We start from the raw sequence: 21629 nt of genomic DNA, 5'->3' as shown, positions 1-21629 counted from the left end.
ACAGTAAGAAAAGCATGGTTAGAAAAAGGTAGTTTAATATGGGAGGATTTGTAGTTGGAGAGAAGAGCTGTGGGGTGAGAGGGGGTAGTGAAAAAGTGATGTATTTAATTAGTGATGTACTTAATGTGGGTGAAAGGAGGAGGGGTAAAGAGGGAAAGGCTTTGACTGGATGGTTGTCTTGTGTGGGTGGGGAGTGGTTGAAATAAGCTCAAAGTAAGGAGGCACTGGCATAAGACAGTGTGTGTGTGTGAAATTAAAAATAAGCTCAAGGTAAGGAGGCACTGGCATAAGACACTGTGTGTGTGAAATTAAAAGGATGCAGAGGGTTGACAGGAGATAGGAGCTGAAAACAGGGCAGTAGCAGTTTAGCAGAATATAGTAAGTATTAATAGGGCTAAAACAGGGCAGTGGTAAATTAATAGAACAGTTATGGTACTTTTGGCGTGTATTAAAAGATAGTTAGTGGTTAACAATGCCACCTGGTGGCCTGAGTAAGAACAATGGTAAGCTATGAGCACTCAGAGGAGGGGGAAAGAGCCTAGGAGAGTAAAGGGAGATAAAATCCATGGTAGGCTGTTAGCGAATGCATGCAGGGTTAATATACAACACCGATAGGTATAGGATATAATTTTTATTTTACAATAGGGTACATACACGTTTAAAGTTAGTTCTTGGGGAGGCAGAAGCACTGCAGATGCCCTTAGGATGAACTTTACAAAAACAGCAATACGAATCACAAACAAAAAATACCAGGTGGTCTTGCATGCGAGCACACTACTGGGGTTTCCTATGAAGCAAGGCAGAAAAGCTAAGTCAAAAGATCAGGCTTTTTGCTACCTCTGTAATTAAACAGGAGTGGGAGGGAGGTGTGCAGGTTCAAGGTGGGGGAGGGGGGTAGACATAGGGTTACCATATTTTGATGCATGTAAAAGAGGACGAACATGTGTTTTTTCATCCTCTTAGGGCTGAAGAGCAAAAAAGGTCTTTATTCTTGTAAGATTAAAACTAAAAACTTTTTTTTTGCTCCCCTCTTAGGGTGAAGAGCAAAAAAAATGCATTTCCAAATTAAAGACACGTAGCTCTGTGTTTGGAGATTTTTTATTGGCCCGTATGCCGGTATATGAGCCAATCAAAACCTCGCACAGCGGAGCCTCTTCAATTCGGAACTGCTTGATATTCCACATTGAACAGAACAGAGCTCCGGTTTTTTGATTGGCTCTTATACCGGTATATGAGCCAATCAAAACTTCGCACAGCAGACCCTCTTCTGTTCAATGCGGAACATCAAACAGTTCCGCATTGAACAGAGCTCTCCGCTTTTTGACTGGCTCGTATACCAGTATACGAGTCAATCAAAAAGACGCACAGCGGACCCTCTTCTGTTCAATGCGGAACATCAAGCAGTTCTGCATTGAACAGAGCTCCGTTTTTTGATTTGTTCATATACCAGTATACGAGCCAATCAAAAAAAAAAAAAACAAACAAAGCGGAGAAAGACTCCAAAATAGGGATGTCTGGTTTTTGAAAATTCTGCGATTGGTCTGGGTTTTAAAACCCGGACAAATCACATAATTTTCAAAAACTGCCTGGACAGGTGCCCAAAAAAAAAAAAAAAAGAGAGGACGTGTCCGGGGAAACCCGGACATATGGTAACCTTAGGTAGACGCAAAGTAATACAAGGTTGAGAGTGTCAGAAAAACTGGACTAGGCCAACTGCTAAAAAGAAAACAGGAAAACCAAGCTAAGTCAATTCCAGGTCAGTGTAGTGCAGTATCTTCCTAATAACTACACATCTTATGCTACTAATCTAGTACAGTGTGGTGAAAAGGACCACCACTTCTACAGGGAAACACAACTGAAATATGGGTTGCAGGTACATAGGTTAACTTTTAAAAATAGAAAGTAGTTTTAAGTAATTGACCTAGGAGTACAATAGGAAGAGAAAAATGGGGGGGGGGGGGCAGTAGTGTGCAGTGAAAGGGGAAGTCTTCAGTTTAGAAGACAGACTAAATACAACTCTAACATACACTGGTGTAGTGTAGCTGAAAGCATTTTAGTGTTCACCAACGCAGGGTCTCAGTGCAGGGCAACAAGACAGCCTTGGGTTAATTGAGGTTGGCCAAGATACAGGATGAAACTTTTGCTGAGGGGAACGCGAGCACACTACTGGGGATTCCTATGAAGCGAGGCAGAAAAACCAAGACAAAAGATGGTGCCTTTCTATGGTATGCTTAGGCAAGTTGTTGTTCTTGACTTCTTAAAGGTGTCTGTGGTTTGGAGTATTCCTCTAAGAGTACACTGTATTCTATGACTCACCAGATGAAGGAAGCATAGTGGGCGACTACGACATCTTTGGACCTTGAGGATATATTTTTGATAATTAACTGGACAAGGCAGTAAGTCCTAAGTTGAACCCTAGATAGATTTCTACTGATTGTGTCAGTCTTAAGCAGGGTCCCATTTATGTGGTAAATCAGTAGAAAAAAAAAAGACTTGTTCCCTCAAAGACAACTAAACTACATTTTTAGCATTAAGATTAAGGTATGATCAGTACACCAAGTGTTGGTTCTGGCAAGCTCATTCTTGAAAGTTATGAAGCCCCCCTGGAGAAGTGAACAAAAGCACCCAGTTTAGTCAACTGCACACATGGACAGCCACAGACCTTTGCGATCTAGTTTCACATTAAAAACATATCACTGAAGTGGGGAATCAGAGAAAAACACTGACTAACACTACTAGAGGCATACCATTTAGACATTTGAGGTGGGAACCCAGCTGTAATGGGAAGCATTGGATCAGTTACCACATGAAGACACTCTGGAGCTTTCAGTAGGAAACCAGTTTAAAAAGTTGAGTTAGGTAGGTACTAAGCTATCTGCCCAAGGGCATTTATAAGCCTAGCCAGAGTGTTGGCTTTCGCCGCCCCATTGATTAATTAAACTCCTCGGTCAAGCAGAGCCAAGACGTGATCCCAGGGGTGTATTTTCTGTTACCCACCCACTCGTCAAAGTTTCTCTTGAAGAATGTTAGCGAGTGGCTCTGCCTGATGTCATCTGGAATTTTGTTCCGAAGCATGGGGAGTCTGTCACAGGAATCTATCCCTCCACCATGTTCTATTTATTGTTCTGGCGAGGTTTAGCTCACTAGAGCATGTGGCTCGCAGTGTCTTGGATTTCTTAAGGTGGAGCATGACCATCAATTCTGAGTTGGACATGGCTTTGTAAGTCAGGCAGAGATCACCTCTGAGTAAGCGATATGCCAGTGAATACGGCCGGAGTTTTTTTCAGTCGGGCTGCATAGGACATGTGTTTGAGACAAGTAATCCTCTTGGTGAGGTACTTTTGTGGTCTTTCCAGCTGTTGGAAGTGTCTTGTGAGGTACATTCCAAATGGGGTATTGTACTCTATGATGGGTCTAATGACTGACAAGTAGAGGGGCACTATAACCTCTCTATTTCTAAATGGAAACCCTTTAGTAATTAGATGGGCCACATAGAAGTATTTCCTAACTACTTTGGCAATATGATAGTCAAAGGAGAGATTACTATCTACCTGGGTCCCCAGATCTATTATTACCTCTTCTGTATTAAGGGGGCTGCCACCTATGTGGTAATTCGTGGCCATTTTGTTTTTCCCCAAACGGGATGATTATGCATTTTTTGGCATTTAGCTTGAGGCCATGACTTTGACACCAGGTGTCTGTCTCAGTTAGGCCCTTTTGAAGGAAGGATGTCCGTGTCAGCCGGAGAGTCCATTATGGCTCCCAGTTTGCAGTCATCAGCGAACTTGATTAGCCATAGTCCTCCTGTGTTTGCCTGTACTTCTGAGTAGTACATGCCGAACAGTAGGGGTCCCCAGGACCTTGTGGGACACCGCTTGTGACTGGTTTAGAGTCGACCTGGGGCCCGCTATTCTTACCGTGCGAGTTCTGTCTGTAAACCAGTTGGCAACCCATCTCGTGACGTAGGGGTTTATGCTCAGGCTGGTGAGTTTTTCTGTAATACCAGAGTGGGGAATGGTGTCGAAAGCCTTGCGAGGTCAAGGTAGGCTATGTGAACCACCTTTCCCTTATCTATGGCCTTGGTGACTTTCTCGAAGAAGTCAACCAGGTTTAGTAGGCATGATCTGCCCTTAAAGCCGAACTGGGTCAGGTCAAGTGTTTGGAGGTTACCAATGTCTTTGTTAATGAGTTCCATGATGATGTGCTCCACGGCTTTGCAGACCAGGCTAGTCAGGCTTATGGGGCGATAGTTACCAGGATCAGTTGTGGTCCCTCCTTGGTGGAGAGGAATAACCATTGCTGTGTGCCATTCAATGGGCACGTAGCCTGTGGAGAGGCTGAGGTTGAACAGCGTGTTTAGGTGGGGGGTTACTTCATTCTGTAGTTCGTGAAAGACACAGCCTGGGACACCATCTAGTCCCACTGATGCTGTGTATTTGGGTTTTGAAAGGGCTATTTTCACCTGTGCGTCTGATTTTTTGGGACACTACACTTTTCGGTATTGTTGTGGGCCATTTTGAAGGTGAGAAGGGGGTGAAGTTTGCACTGAATCTATCTGCCAGGATGTTGGCAAAATCAGTAGGTTCAGTATATTTTGTGCTATTTTGCACTAGTTCAGTGCATATCTGCAAGTTGCCACTTAGATTCTTAACATAGCTAAATAAGGCTTTGTGGTTATCTTTTGAATCCTTGGCCATTTCTCTTTTGAAGTTAGCCTTGGATGATTTCATGAGGGACCTCAGTTTCTTACCGATACTGATCAGGGATGTCTTTCCTTCTTAGGATTTGCTTTTTTTCTGAACTAGTATCCTCCTTCTGTTGTATAGCCTGTTTACTGCTGGGGTCCACCAAGCTAGTTTCCTTCTCTTAGAGGAGTAAATCTTGGTTTCGCTAGGGAAGGCACGATCCATGCATCCTTGTAGGTGCTCATATAGAGTGTATTTGTACAGGTTTCTGCATCTTGGGCAGCGTTATCCTTTAGCGTGGGGGTTGTGAAACTTACCACCTCTGTCTTAAGTAAGGTGAAGTTTGCTTTAGAAAAGTTTTTTTTACTGTGGTTTCCTTAGTTGGGCATGGGGTGTGGACATCCAGAGTGATTAGTTTATGGTCTGATCTAACCAGTGATGGGATGACCTCCGGTGTGGAACACCTGTCGCCCATATTGGTGATGACCAGGTCCAATATGTTTTCACCTCTGGTAGGGGAGTTTCCCAGCTGATCCAGGGTGTTTGAGTTGATGAATTCCAGGAAGCGCTGGGCCTGGGAATTTGTACTCTAGTAGTTTTCCCAGTGAATGGTAGGGTAATTGAAATTGCCCAATATCAGGGTGTTGGGTAGGACCTTCATGTTTTCCAGTGTCTCCAGAAAGGTAGAGTGGTGGTCCTGGGTCATGGAGGGTGATCTGTAGCAGGCCACAATTTGCACTGCAGATTTGCCCGATGTTAGATGCACATGGATGATCTCAGAGGTATCATGCTGCACCACTAACCTGGAGGTGTAGGTATCCTTGATGAATATGGATACATCCCCTCCTTTTGTGTTTCAGTCCGTGTTCTGTGGCTGAAACGTGTGGTATGAGTTGTAGCCTGGTGGTGCTGGGGTGCTCTCTGGAGCCCTGAACCAGGTTTCAGTTACTGCACAGATGTCGACATTCTCCATACTGCGGAGTGCTTAGAGCGCGTGCATTTTGAGATTTAAACTCCTGGTGTTGAGTAGTATAACCCTCAGTTTTTTGTTAATTGTGCTGTTTACGGAGGTGGGTTTGACTTTTGAGCCTTGCCTAAAAAGGCACTATGGGGGCAGCAAGAGCCTTGGCCAGTATTCGAAAGCCTAGGGGTGAAATGTGTAAGCCATCTCTTACGAAGCAACGCGGCTTGTCGAGCATGTCGTCCCAGGCTGACAGACACTGGATCCCCTTTGAATGACCCCAGAAGCTTAGCTAATTGTTGAAATTAATAATTTTCTCTTTATACCGAGGTATTCTTTGTGAGGGCAGGATGCTACTCTGGGTCAGGGTCATACCAGCCTTGGCTACATAAGAGAGCTCTTCCATGTCTCTTTCCATGTAGTCCAAGGAGGTACATCTCAGGTCATTCACACCAACATAAACAATGAGAGAGTCATATTTGTACTTGTTCTGGAGTGACCCGAGTGCTTGTGTTACGTGGCGGGTTCCGACTCCCTAAAAGCAATCTTCTGCTTGTCCAACCTAGTGAGTGAGACGTCAGTATGCCTGACTATAGAGTCAACTATTACTAGTGTGTGTTAGGTATGTTATTTCACCTTAAGGGCTGTGATTGTGCAGCATACTGATTTTGTGTTTTATGTGTTGTCTGGTTTGTGACGGAAGTGCAGGTTGTTTAGGTGTCTGCTTTGGAGGTCTCTGATGCTTTTGCAGGTTTTTATTTAAAGCCTCAGAGTATGATTTTGTGTATTTATGTGTATTTTTTGCCAGTGCTGTTTTAATAGGTCTGTATGAGGCTGGAGTTGTGGTGCAAGTGTTAACCTTCTCCTCTTGACTGTCTGTTGCAGTCTGAGGTGGAGACAGCTTAGCTTCGAGTTTGGCTGTATAATTGCATCTCTCACATAGGTTAGTGTTTTGTGGTAGGAGGAGAGGGTTGTCTATGTACATGAGGCAGTTGTAACATTGCCTCAAGATGCACAGGTTCACCAGCTGGACTGGAGAGTGCACCTGAAGTTGCCCTTTGGTCATGCCTGAATAGTAGGGTGAGCTGCATAGTCGCTTGGTTGGTCAGGTGTGAGTAAAGAGCCTTGCCCTGCTGGACAATCAGTGTCACGGTATATTAGTGCTTGCTATTAGGTCTGAGCAAGTGCTGGGCTGTAAGATGCTTTTTGAGTGCTTAGGTTGAGAGTTAGGCTAGTTTCAAGGGAAAAACTGAAGAGGAGACTTAGTGGAACCGGGAATAATTTAACCGTAGCTAACCGGCACTGCCCGGTGCGCAAAACCGTGCAAACGCAGTTCTTATAGTAGGGAAATGAAAGAGATAGAAATTGGCCCAAAATGGCCAATAAACTACTAACTTCTGGGCTGGAACCACTCCTCCAGGGACAAACAGGCTGCTCAAAGCTCCCCTCTCTCACAGGTGAACAGAGAAACTTCCTTCTATCCAAGTAAGGTATGGGCAAACTCAGAAACTAGTATCACAGCCCTGAATTCAGCACTAGCCTGAAAACTGGACTATACTAGCTTAGAAAGGTGGGAAACAAGGATTTTTTTTTTGTTTTTTTTTTTTTAAAGATACGGCAAAAACAGTAAAAAATACACTTAAAACAGCTTTAGACTACAAACGATCAAAAAAGGCTATCGCACTTTAGTGTGTAGCCTACAACAGTTAAATTATTTAAACAAAAACACAACTTTTTAAAAGTGCAGGCAGCCAAATATGTACAATATGTGAAAAAAAACAAGCTTTTAAATCACAATAAACACTGAAAAATCTGCGTTTAGGCGGAAAACAGTTAAGTACAGCAAGAAAGTACAGAAAATGGATACTTAATCACTCCAGTATCTCTCTCCCAAGCTAGAAGGCTTGTATCAGTTTAAGGCTTTCTAGTGCTACTAGTAGGTTAGTTACCGAAAGATGGGAAACGAGCGCAGATGTGGTCTTTTAAACCAGAAAGTTGAAAGAGATGAACAAACTGTCCAAATTATCAATAAACTACAATGTCTGGGCCAAGAACATCTCCTCTCGTGGTAGACAGGCTACCTAGTGCTTACCACTCCCACTAATAAGCTAGAAGGCTTTCCTCTAACACAGAAAGGTTTGCGGGGTCCTGGATACAGCAACTCTGTATCTGGACTAGGCTAGTTACAGGAAAGGTGGGAAACCAGTCCAAGTGCGGCTTTTAAACCAGAACGTTGAAAGAGATGGAAAAAAAATGCCCAAACAGCCAAGAGCTACAATGTCTGGGACAGTAACCACTCCTCTTGTGGTAGATAGGCTACCTAATGCTTACCACTCCCACTGATAAGCTAGAAGGCTTCCCTCCAACACAGAAAAGCTTGGGGGGCTCAGAAGCTTACAAAGAGTCCTGAAATACAGCAAATCTGTACCTGGACTAGACTAGTTACAAGAAAGGCTGGGAACAAGTACAAATGTAGGCTTTTAAGCCAGCAAGTTGAAAGAGATGGAAAACTGCCCAAACGGCCAAATAAACAACAATTTCTGGGCCAAAACTTACTCTTCCCATGGGGGGATAGGCTACCTAGTGCTTACCATTCCCACTGATAAGCTAGAAGGCTTTCCTCCAACACAGAAAGGCTTGGGGGCTCAGAAGCTTACTAACAATCCTGGATACAGCAACTCTGTAACCGGACTAGGCTAGTTATAGGAAAGGCGGAAACGGGCACAAGTGCGGCTTTCAAGTCAGAAAGTTGAAAGTGATGGAAAAAAACTGCTCAAACAGCCAATAGCTACAATTTCTGGGCCAGGGACCACTCCTCCTGTGGTAGATAGGCTACCTGGTGCTTACCACCCCCACTGATAAGCTAGAAGGCTTCCCTCCAACACTGAAAGGCTTGGGGGGGGGGGTCAGAAGCTTACAAAGAGTCCTGGATACAGAAAATCTGTACCTGGACTAGACTAGTAACAGGAAAGGCAGGAAACAAGTGCAAACACAGGCTTTTAAATCAGAAGGTTGAAAGAGATGGAAAAGCTTCCCAAACAGCCAATAAACTATCATTAATGGGCCAGAAACCACACCTCCTGTGGTAGATAGGTTACCTAGTGCTTACCACTCCCACTGATAAGCTAGAAGGCTTCGCTCAAACACAAAAGGGCTTGGGAGGGCTCAGACGCTTACCAACAGTCCTGGATACAGCAAATCTGTACCTGGATTACACTAGTTATAGGAAAGGCGGGGACCAAACGCAAAACAGGCTCTTAACCAGAAAGAAGAAAGAGATGGAAAAACTGCCCAAACGGCCAATGAACTACAATTTCAGGGCCAAAACCCACTCTTCCCGTGGTAGATAGGCTACCTAGTGCTTACCACTCCCACTGATAAGCTAGAAGGCTTCCCTCGAACACAGAAAGGCTTGGGAGGCTCAGAAGCTTACCAACAGTTGGTAGCAAGTCTGTATATGGACTTGACTAGTTACAGGAAACAAGCTTAGAATTTTGTTTTTGTTACAGAAAAGCAGCTAAAACAGAAGTAAATACAATTCAAATTGTAGTGCAGGCCAGCACACCCGAGCGTGCAGCAACACTACAGCAAATACAGTTCAAATAAATGCTGCAATTAAATTAACAAATGACTAAAAAACAAGTGCAGAAGGCAGTAAATTAGAAGGCTACTAACACTAACAAGCAGTAATAAGTGCAGAGTAAGAGCGACTGAACAGATAACAGCACGCAGAAGAGCAACTAAGACAGCTGCAGTAAGAGCAGATGAATATATATATATATATTTAATTTATTTATTTTTTTGAGGGAAGGAACAGAGCAGGATTAAGAGGCTACAGGGGTTGTCCTTCCCAAATGCTCTCTTTGTACACAGTAGGAATGCCTGAAATCAGAATATGACCTCACTGCACTCAGTTGAATGAGCAAATGAGATGGGCCCAGAAGGCCTAGTTGGAGTTGAACAGCAAGGGAAGTAACAGGAAATGGTGGGAACTGAAGCAGTCAATGTTGTGGAGTGAAAGGCCAGCGAGTTGTCATATGAAACAGCAATAGACGATGCAGGATGCAGCTGAAGAGACTATGGCACAATAAGATGTTCTGGAATTTTCTGTAGAATGCCTGCAGGAAATGGGGAATAAAGAATGTGTCCTCAGTTTAGAAAAAAAAAAATTCAAAGCTTGATTTAATAGAGCTGGACACACAGTCTGATAAAACAAATGAACACAGTAATCAAGACTACTAAAAATTTGTGTGATATAACAGATGTAAAAAGAATATATTACTGGGCAGCAAAATTAATAACAGATAAAGTTTTACCACAAAGACACGGGGCAGTAAGAGAAGAAATCAAATGCCATCATGGAAGTATCGAAGAGAGAAAACTATAAGGCAATTAAAACAAGCAGTGTCACTGTTAGAACTGGGGACAGATCAACAAAATACTTTGAAAGATGGATGTGATAAAAGCAATGTGCATTATTAGAAAAGATCAGGATCTACTGTATATTGGTGTGAATAATAAACTAAAGATATCAGTACAGACTGAACAACTTAGAAGACATGCAGATAAATATAAAGGAAACATACAAAATAAGGAATTCATTGAGTATTCAAAAACATTTTATAGAAAATTGTAAAACAAAGCAGAAAGAATAGAAACACCACCAAAAAAAAAAAAAAAAGAAATACACTCATGTTGGAGAAGTATTTATGAAGACCCCATGGAACATAAAGATGAACAGATACAAGTAAAAGAAACAGTAAGTAGTTCAAATTTACAGGATATGAAAAGGGGTGATGAAATGGCCAGAGAAATTGAAATAAATTTAAGAAAAGCTCCTAAATGGAAACCCCCAAGCCCAGATGCAGTACCTAACTTCTGATTAAAAGTATTAACATCATTGCACAACGGTTTAGCCCCGAATAATAACTACATATATGTGCGCCTTTAACAAACACCAACCTGGTAAATAGGAAAAACAATATTTTTTCTGAAGAATTAGTCAACAAGCTATCCTAAAAACAACAGACTAATAACTTGTCTTCCAGTGTATAGTTTGTACATACTTGGAACTGATGCTGACAGAGTTTATAATCCTTTAGAAGAAAACTCAATTATGGCAACAAAACAAAAGGGTAACAAAAAAGTCATATGGAACAAAGGCTAATTTGTTAAATAAAGTCATAATGAGGAATTGTAAAAAGGGGAAGAATCTAAGTATGGTATGGCTAGACTACAAAAAGTATTTAACAGCATCCCACACTCATGGATAAAAGTGTGCTTACAGATGTACAAGATACAATACTACACTGATCAATTACATTACAGTGACCATGAAATAGTGGCAAACCACTCTGCAGCTGAGCCATGACGATTTCAGGGATAAAAATTCAAAGGGGAATATTCCAGGGTGATTTGTTCTCGCCACTGCTCTTTTGTCTTGCCCTTAATCCATTAAACTGTCTACTTAACAGATTAGGTCATGGGTACAATTTTGCTTCCAGACAACAACAAATTGTAAGGACTTTTTTTCTTCTTTTTGGGGATGATTTAAAAGTGTATAGTTCATTGGATGAGGAGCTGAAAGCACAAGTAAATGGAACTGGTTAAAACTTTCTTAGATCATATAAGAATGTCATTTGGCCTTGATAAATGTGCAAAAGCAACATTTAATGCAGGAAAGTTGCAGCACCAACAAAACATCAGTGTGGGACAAAACAGTCATACTCACACTTGGGGTGGAGGTAAGCAGGGCAATGGTCATATGAATATGGGCACTGCAGGCAGACAGCTGACTGTGACCATTTATTCACTCCATGCGGTGAGAAGAACATCAGCATATCTGATTATGAAGTGAACCATTACTAATATGTTGCCATATGTGGCCACAGCTGCAGGAATTCTTGTAGGTCTGGCCTTCAGGCAAGAGTAACTCTTAGGTGTGGAAGAAGGTACTGGTTAACATTTGATGGTATGGTACTATGTGGGCAGAGTTCTGTAACAGGTTTGGGGTGTGACTTCTTTACAACATCAGCATAAATATTTCTAGCTCTGGATGGCTATGATGTGGAGGTATGCTACAGTAGTGTGCAAGAGACTAGTGTTTAAATTGAGTAATTATTTATAACTCTCATAAGTTATATCAGTGCAGGATAACAGTAAAGGATTGTTAGTAAACATGAAACAGTTGCTATACTACCTCAGACTCTCCTAACAAAGTAGACTGCTCACTCGTTGCTACCAACGTGGGTACACAATCAGGTAAATTATTAAATACTTAACCAGGAGAACAAATTCAAAGGATACAACAGAAGGAGCCCTGAATTCAACTGATTCACCAAATGAGAAATATCAGTACAACTACAGCTACAGAAAATGCAAAGCCACACTTTACAAAAATACACCATCCCAGTTCCTTTCTTAACAGAAATTGAGTACATTACTGTCACAACTTTGATATAGTTTGGTATCTCTGTGGACAGCCAGCTAAAGATTGCTCAGCTTTGCTTCAATGTACTACTATAACCTGAGAGAGCATATATATATTCTCACAATTCTTCTTAAAGAAGCCAAACCACCTTGTACTCATCAGGGTCATTAGCTCAAATCTCTGGGGACAGCAGGCCCAGATTCCCCTTTGCTGAATTAATACAAGAAACATGCGATAAAAGAAAAAAAAAATTAAGCATTTTCCAACAAACACGGATGCTCACTCATCAGTAAACCCCCATCCAAACTCAATATTCCGACAGAGAAGCAGTGCAGTCCACTGTGACTTTCTAAAACCTTCAATATTGTATCAAAACTGCTGCAGACAATGTTCATAACCAACATTCTAGTGCCTAGATGTTCACAATATATGCACTCAAGCTAATCAAGCTTTGAGCAAACTGAAAAAACTAACTTTTTTTGCCATGGGAGGAAAACCTCCCTTATTATGCTCTTCTCCAAAGTGCAATAACCTCAAATGCGCAATCTCTTGCAAGCAATGAAAAACCTGTCTTGCTATGCTGTGACATCGGGCTATTCATCACAGACTACATCACCAGCTAGTACAACCTCAAGGTATTCTGCACAAACAACTGTGACGAACAAATGACTGCAAGATTTTACTCCAAGCCAGACAATGTAAGTACATTTATCAAGTAAGTAACTTCTAATATTTAGGCCACAATGTTCACATAGAAAGATGCAAACTAGCAAAGAACTCACTGCAACAGCATAATATAGTATAGTAATGATCTAATTTTTTTCTACAGTTACACCCAGAGGCACAACTCTTTTCAAAGCATATGACTGTTGCCTTCCATCATGCACATACATATAAGATAGTCATGGCACTCTTCCACAAACAACATTTTCAAAGTAACAAGCACCATCAACTGCTCAGTCACCTGTCTACTTTTTACAGATCTCCCATCAGGCAGAAAAACTATGCAATGCAAACTCTACAGAAAGTAAGAATTTGGAATGAAAAGGCTTCTCTGGCAGTTTCAACTTTCTAAGCACAACACCCTCTAGGGTGGCTGGTTATACAGGATTTCATATCTGCCAAAGGCTCAGGGGTCCTCTGCTTGTGGTGTCAGGACTCCTCATGCCCCTGGAAGGTCACAAAATCCTCCAATACTGCAAATCTTGGAGATCATTATTGGTTTCTTAAAGTCCATTTAATTTAGTTCTGCCAAAAGACCACTGAGATTGAGGTGCTCTCCACGTTATCTAGGGCCAAACAGATGTGAAAATTGTGATGGTCAAGCTCCAACTCTTCAACATATAATTCCTTATGGATAGCAAGAGGTCTTGGTAGCACATGAAAAAAAATGTGGGTATAAAAGTACAATTGTGTAAAATCATACCATAACAGTAGATATCCTTTTCCCTGTTGAAGTATTCTTTACCCAACAAATGCCCTGCCAAGGGTAGCCCAACATCCGGCCAGTATACCAAAGCCTTTGGAATTTACAAATGTTGTAAATCATACATATGCTCCCAGCACAAGGCGTGGCACATAAAGTTGATGTATGAACATACATATCTCAGAACTGAAAAGCCCCAAGAGGAACAATTTGTCCCTAGGGATCAGAAAGAGAAAAAGAAAAAAATCCCTGGCCACGAAGGCAAAAAGAATAGGGTAGAGCAGAACGGGGAGGGAGCAAATACTGCAAAAGTGAAAAGAAGTACATTTACTATTATGGTAAGATTTTACACAATACTATGTCCTTCCATATCACTGATGCAGTATTCCTGATGTGAGGGAGATTATAAGAGCTCAAGAGGAATCCTGGGAGAAGGAAAAGAACAGCCCTCTAGAAACCCCATGCAGGATAGCTCTGGCAAAGCCAGCTCTCGCTCTGGAAACATCCAACTCACAATGTTTAGTGAAGGTATGGACAAAGGCCCAAGTAGCAGCCTCAATGATGGAATTGGTGTTCAGTCCATTGAACAAAGAAGCAACATATCTGGTAGAATGAACCTTCAGAGAAGTAGAGAGACATTTACCATGAAAGGAATAATAAAAAGAAATTACCTTTGAGATCCGGGAGGATACCATTTGTTTATTAACGGCTAAACCCAAAGACCTGGGATAAATGGAATCAAAAACTTGCTCAGATTTGCAAATGGCCTTAGTCTTATCCAAATAATATCTGATCTGTCTATGCAAATACAAGGTGTGAAGAACCTTCTCACTAGCAGATTACGGAGCAGGAAAAAAGTAAAGAAAATTAACAGACTAAGAGACAACTCTGACCACCTTGAGCATTAAAGTAGTATTTGTACGAAGAGACACCCTGTCCCTATGAAAATCTCTATGGAAAGGAGAAATAGCCACAAGAACCTGGAGTTCAAATAATCTCTTAGCTGAAGGGAGGACCAAAAGAAAAACACTCTTCAAAAGTAGAATGCTGCAAGGAAGTTGAAGCTGCAGGCTCAGAAGGAGCTTGAGACAATTTTTCAAGAGCAAAACTGAGGTTCCAAGAAGGTGGAATAGGCTTCTTAGTAGGCCTGATATGAAATACACCTTTAAGAAACTGTTTGAACCCAAACCTAGAGGGTAGAGAACTTAAGGGCAGATGCACAGAAATAGCCGATAGGGGAGCTTTAACTGAAGAATGTCAAACTAGCATGGAGCAATTCACACAAAATGAGAGAACCAGAGGGATTCTCCATTGAAAAGGGATCCTGGTTACGATAGAGATAGGGACCACACAGAAAATATCTTTCATTTGGACAAATACGATTTCCTGGTGGTGGGATTCCTAGCCTCCTGCACAACCCTAAGCACAGCCTCAGAAAGAGAGGTGCCTAAAAGTTATCAAAACCCTCATCACCCACAGCATCAACTGAAGAGTTGACAAATGAGGATGGATAAGAGACCCCTTTGTCTTGTGTGAGAAGGTCTACCTAGTGAGATAAATTGTGGTGAGTGCCCCTGTCTAAGTGAAGAACGGGGGGGGACCAATGCTGTGTGGGTCAAAAGGGAGTCACCAGCAAGATTTTGGGAAAGTCTTGCTTGATCTTGAGCAGGACCCTCAGAATCAAGGCAAGGGGAGGGAAGACGCAGGAAAAACATCTTCCAAGGAAAAGATAGGGTGTTCACCTTCCAAACCAGAGTGCTTGGAACTCTGGCAGAGAAAAGATAAAGTCTGTTCAGATAGGAGGCAAAAGATCTACCTGTGAAATATCCCACCAATGGACAATGTCCAGAAACACATCTCTGTGAAGCATCTTCTTGTGACTTTGCACTGGACCTACTCAAAGAGTCTGCCACTATATTTTACTCTGAAGGAATGCAGACAGCCTGAGGAGTCAGTTGATACTGGACAGCAAGATCCCAGACCTGAAAAGCAAGTATGCCAAGAAGGTAGGACCATGTCCTCACTTGCTTGTTTATATACCACATCACTGTGGTATAGTCTGTGAAAACTGAGAGCCCCTGAAAGAAAGAGAATGAAAAGCCTGAAGACCTAAAAGGAGAGCTCTCATTTCATTGATGTTGATGTGATTGGACCTCTGACAGGGAGCTCAGAGACACTGGACCTTGAAGGAACTAAAGGAGGTTCCCCACTCCGTCTGATGTATTGGAAAAAGAGTTCCTGAGATGGAACTGGAGGTTAGAAGGGAAGCCCCGAGTTGACAGGAAGCTGATGAATCAATACTGAAGCTCGAGTATGACACATGGAAGAAAGGGAACTAGGAAATCCAGTGGATGACTGTGCTGAAGTCGCACTGACTTGAGGAACCACTGTAGTTTTCTCAAATGGAGCCTGGTTACAGACAGCATAGAAATGGTGGAAGCCATGAAACCTAGAACCCCGAGAAAATCCCAGTCTATGACTGAAGTCAGAGGAAGAAGGGATTGAAAAATGTTGAGAGAGGGCCTTGGGTGGAGACAAGGTTGCCAGTATGGGTAAGGTATGGGTCCTGCAAAAGAGAAAAACATGACCCTAAGAAGGAACCATGACTGAGTTTTGCAAGTTTATGGTAAATCCCAGGCTTTGTAACCAACAAATGTAAGCTGGAAGTGCTGACACAGAGCCTTGGGGGAACGAAGCCTGAATAAGCAGGTTGTCTACATAAGGAAAGATCTGAACCAGTCTCATCCCACAGAAGGCAATGACAGGAGTGAGGCATTTGGTGAATACCCTTGGGACAGTACACAGAACTGAAAATGCAAGAAAGAAATTGAGAAACATAAAAATGTCCTGAAAAGGGGATGGATGGGGATGTGCAGATAGGCATCATCGAGTTCCAGGGATATCAAGAAGGCTTGGGGTAAAAGATGCAACAGGGTTTGCAGGGAAAACATGCAAAAGGAAGGGACCTTTAGAAAGCTCAGAAAGGTCCAAAATGGGTCTCCAGGTCCCTTCCTTCCTGGAAACAAGGAACAACCTAGAATAAAAACCTTTTCCCTTCTTGGCAGGGGACACAACTTGAATGGTGCCTCAAGCCAGAAGGGCCTGAAGCAGTTCTGGAAAGAACAAGGCTGCTCCTGAGTAGGTTAAGGGATGTCCAGAAAAGGAGGAAGGGGACTCCACACCATGAAATATCACTGGCAGCTGATGAACAATACCCAAGAGCCTTTGAGTGACCCTTAACCAATTAGAAAGGAACAACGAAAGATGAATTGATAAGGGAACCCGCCGCCCTAGGGAAAGGGGAAGCAAACTGTCAGAACTTGGTTTGTCTTGTAATGGAGGCTTCTGAGAAGAAGAAGCCACAGTAAACTTAGCAGGGAGGTACCAACCTAGAGCCCTTTTACCTTTAGGTCTAGGGCAAGACGGTCTTGCCAAGTAAAGCAGATTTGGATGGACAAGTCCTCTGAAATTTAGGGATCAGAGAAACAAAAATAAGTTTCAATTCCTGCAAGGCCTTGCCTTTATCCTGGATGGACTTAAAGCTCAGCAGCAGCAGAGCCGAAGAGATTCTTATTAACAAGAGGGGAATCTGACAATTTAACTTTAGCTGACAATGAAGAATAATGTCTCAAAATAGAACTAAATGCAGCAGCTCTACAGGAAGCATCACCTGCATCATAACTACATTTAACAGAGTGGTGAGCCAGTTGAGAGGCAGAACCCAATAAAGAAAGGGCTAAGATCTTCCCTTCCAAATCAGGGAGGTCAGAACGTGGCTGAGAAGCTTGAGAAAGAAGGGCTAAAAACATACCTGGTCATAGCAGTCTGGTAATTAATAGCCCTAAAAGCCAGGGTGGAGCAGTACAGATGTTTTTGTCCAGAGATTCCATGGCTCTCCTATCTTTATCTGAGGGAAGTAGTTTAGTAGATGGTGAAAGTTTAGAAGGTTTGTCAGAACAGATAACACTACAGAAGGACCAACATGACACTTGCACAATAATTTACAGTCAAGCACCTTGTAAAATCTGTCAAGTTTCTTAGGGACTGGAGGCTGAGAATCAGACGTAACAGAAGCTGCTGATAAGGTATCTAAGAGGGCAGCCAAGGCTGGAGTAATAGCAGAAGGTTTGGAAGACTCCATCTGGAGGACTTCATAATACAGCTTTTGAATATCAGAAACATTTGGAATATTCCATGAGAAATAGTGACCCCAAAAGAAAGTTCTTTTAAGGGAGCGCCTGGACTAACAGAATTCTCTTCCTCAGATCCATAATCCAAAGAACAGATTAGAGAAGAATATGCCAAAGACTCCTCAGAAGACTTCTGTTCTCTGGGCCTCTTAGGGAGAAGTAGAGGACAAGGCAGGAGCAGGCACAGAGATTCCTTGAGGATCCTTTAAGGCCATTAAGGAATTAAATAAACCCAAAGTAAAATCCTTCCATTCACATTGAAGATCTTTAAGCAAGGAAACTGTTTTGTCTTTTGAGGGAAGTCTGCTTGAAAAACCCTGGGAGGTTTGGACCCTTGCCAACAATCAACCAACATAATAGGAATCTTTCCCTGAACTAGAATTTGTGGTATCCCCCTCAGTCCCTCACGTATAAAATCAGCTGAGGTTCTACTAAACATCCAGAGCAGAGGTTTGTAAAGCCCCCAAGGATGTGCAAATCACCTGATCCATGCCAGTCTCAGACAGGGTCCCGGCACAAGAATTCAAAAAGTACAGTTGTGTACACTTACCATAAATGTAGATGTTAGAGTGTATTCACTGTTGCAATCAATCACATTTGGGTTATCTGCCTGCAGGTAGCCCTCAGCCGGCCCAAATACCAGAGTCTTGGATTCCTGCGTTGGATGCTATCTCCTCTTCCATGATGTCAGGTCGTCAGGGGGTATAAAACATGCAGCAGACACCATTACATCAGTTTTTCTTGTCCCAGATGTTAGGTGCCCCCACAATGTGAAGCAATTATAAGCTATGGTGCACCTCCAACAAAAAGCAAATACACCAAAAAGCTTAAATATACCAAACAAGAAGGAAAGGTAGAGCCAAGAGAAGTCAGGGGGCTGGAGGGAGGGTAATCAGGACTGCAACAGTGAATACTCACTCATTGAAGAAGATGGAAGAGGAGTAGTTTTGTTTGGGTGGAGTATCAATTGGGCATCAGATAACCAAGTTTCAACAGAGGAAAAGGCTTCCTGTGTGACTTTTTGCAGTTTGGGTATGGACTGGGCTGAGCAGATGATGGTCGAGTCATCAGCGTATTGTATGACTGTGCCATGTTTGGTGGCAGAGGATAGATTATTGGTGTAAATAGAGAAGAGTAGGGGTCCAAGGATGGATCCTTGGGGAACCTCTATGGAGACAGGTAGTTGGGGAGATATGTCATTCTGCCATACAACGGATTGTTGGCATTCTGGTCATGACTTCCCACATATCTCTCAAAAACGCTACTGACCATTTCATGGTGTTAAATTGGACAGCTGTAAAATCATCACTTCTCTTTAGTCAATGGAAATATTAAATACAATGAACACGGTATACTGCCTTTTGCTGCACTTTATAGATTCTGTTATTCTAACCTATTTAATCACCCGACAACCCTCCCTGCAGGACCAAAATATGAATTACCAGTCACCCATAAAATTAGTACTATAGACTTTGGGTACTCAGATTGATGACTATTGTATGCTGTTATGAAGCACTTTATCTGTTAAACAGTTTCCTTTTACTTTTGCACTGTTCGTTTTCTGTTGCATGTCATTAAATCACTGGTCCCTGTATCTTAAAATATTCCTTCTAGTAAGCATCTATCTTTTCCTGTACATTGGAAGTTTAGGAATAATGAAAGCAACTCTTTTGGTAAGATCAAATTAACCACGAGCAGCCTATCATACTTATGTTACATCACTCAGTTACATTAATCTCAGACACATGTGAAGAGAAGAAAAATAACTTACCACAATATGGTTGTTTTCTCTCTATAAATTGGGTTAGTCCAGCTAGGCAATATCACAATGCCTACTTACAGCAGACACCTGGGGGAAAAAAAGCTGAAGTAAATATCTGCAATGCACATCATCCCATACATGGGTCCCCTCAAATTATTTATGGCAGGATCCCAGTTATTCTTATTAGGGGTAATATACAATTCTTGACCTTGGGATGGGTATAGTCAATCTATAACCAAACAGGATAGGTTATTTCAAGCACACAAAGGGAAACTGGCTAGGCTTTAAATGGGCCAAAAGGGCAGCTAGCCTAGTACTTCCCTATGAATGTATAACATCACAAGGTATACAACAGGTTTATAGAAACACAATACATTTGTGATACAATGCAGTGAAGACAGCATACTCTACCACACACACACACACACACACACACACACACACACACACACACACACACACACACACACACACACACACACACACACACACCAATATTACAGAATGCCTCAACTATAAGTCTGACTGGTGAACATTTATACAGTTATACTACATTTATAAACAGTACAGAATGCCTTGATAACCAGCCCCAAATGTCTATAATGTTATGTTGTTGTTGTGTCTTTCGGCTTTTCCCAGTTAGGGGTCGCCACAGCAGAACTCCGGTCCGCTAATGATTGGTAGTAGATTTTTACGTGCCGAGTTACCAGCCCTGACGCACAACCTTCAATGAAGGTACGCCCATTCACGCATGTCTCCACGCAGAAGACGCTCTAGCTGAAAATCGAACCGGACAGCGTCTGTGAGGCGACAACGCTACCGCAGCACCACCACCACGGGTAAACATCTATAATGTTATACCATGTATAAAAACACTACAGAATGCTTCAACAGTCAGTCTTAATGATGATTATAAACACTACAAAATTTCTCAATGATTACTCCTAATGGTGAACATGTATAACGTTATACCATATATAAACACTACAAAATGCTTCACAGATCAGTCCTAATTGTGAACATCTATCACATGCACAGAATAGACAGTATTTACAGCACATAAGCTCAGAACCAAGTCTAAATGCTGCACAATTCTGGCATGGGAGAAAGGCAGTACTTCTAGGGTGATTACCAGCAGTTATTCTGCCTTCCCGAGGAGTGCTTTATGTCTGAGGCCTAAATAGCAAAAGAAAATGGCATGTGACTGAAGGGCAGCTTTTAGTAATTGTATACAAAGTGCAGTTAAGGTCTAAGCTAGCTTTTAAGATGTACTTCAGCAACAAAGAATGTTTGTAAAATATAGTATATCTGATACTGTTAATGTACTGTGTCTTCCTCCTGTTACCAGGATCATTATAACTGTTTGTGCACTTTACAGCATTTTAGTCCAGTTTATACTAACACCATGTCTTTCAAGTATAGTTGCAAGGCCGGTAGTGTAATGGAAGCAATTTGTTGCTTCATGCTTACCAAATGATATACAATAAATCACTGTACACCAAGACTCTATATTCCTCATTTTGAAGAAATTGATTACATGCACAGATACATACATATCTGCTGACCTCATCAGATCCAATCACAATGAAAGTTTTAAAACATGAGGAGAAAAACTCAAACATAACATCTTTGCTTAGTTTTTAGCAGAAGCATTTCAGTGTCAAACAGGAATGGAAATCAAACCAGAAGTAGACAAAACAGCAGACATTAACTGACTGCCACTCAATCCCTCAAAAACATGAAAGAATACAAGAAAAAACAGGATGAGAAGGAAAGAAAACTGGAAAAGCCAAATATATTGGCAAGTACCAAAATCTCCAGAACTACTCCACGTTTACAAAGATTTAAAGAGAATCTAACTGAAAACAAAAGGTGAAAAGCTAATAATGGCGAACCAGGACCGTGGACTATGTACACATTCTTACAAAACCCACTGAAAGGTTGGGTTGGGAGAAAAACAAATACAGGTTTTGTAAAAAGCTGGAAACAGCTGCACATTGGTGTTGCTTGCTGTGAGACACTCCGTGACCATTTGAAATGTTGGGCCCACTACAGCAAATCACAAAAAACAGAGGCTGAACAGCCAAAAGATCAAATTCATATATACCAAACCTGAGATGTCAATTCTCAAATTATTTCCTTTTCTTCCAAGTATGGTGATCTTGGAGTTTGTAT

At 41.9% G+C, this 21629-nt stretch overlaps 1 protein-coding gene across 4 annotated transcripts in view; it reads right to left on the bottom strand.

Moving 5' to 3' along the window:
- SLC35A5 (solute carrier family 35 member A5) overlaps window positions 1-21629 on the bottom strand; it is a 712931-nt gene that overhangs the window by 592270 nt on the left and 99032 nt on the right. The window contains exon 2 of one of the 4 annotated variants that reach the window (XM_044072368.1): window positions 19464-19541. The exons of the other annotated variants lie outside the window; for them this stretch is intronic. The gene's annotated coding sequence lies outside the window, so the exon portion shown is untranslated. The remainder of the gene's footprint in view (window positions 1-19463; window positions 19542-21629) is intronic. 4 annotated transcript variants of the gene reach the window in all.

The sequence above is a fragment of the Protopterus annectens genome, chromosome 5.part0, assembly GCF_019279795.1.
Source record: "Protopterus annectens isolate FY-2018-M chromosome 5.part0, PAN1.0, whole genome shotgun sequence".
NCBI classification, from domain to species: Eukaryota; Metazoa; Chordata; order Ceratodontiformes; family Protopteridae; genus Protopterus; species Protopterus annectens.
The sequence above is the reverse complement of the archived record's forward strand: the minus strand, read 5'-3'. Positions and strand labels throughout refer to the sequence as shown.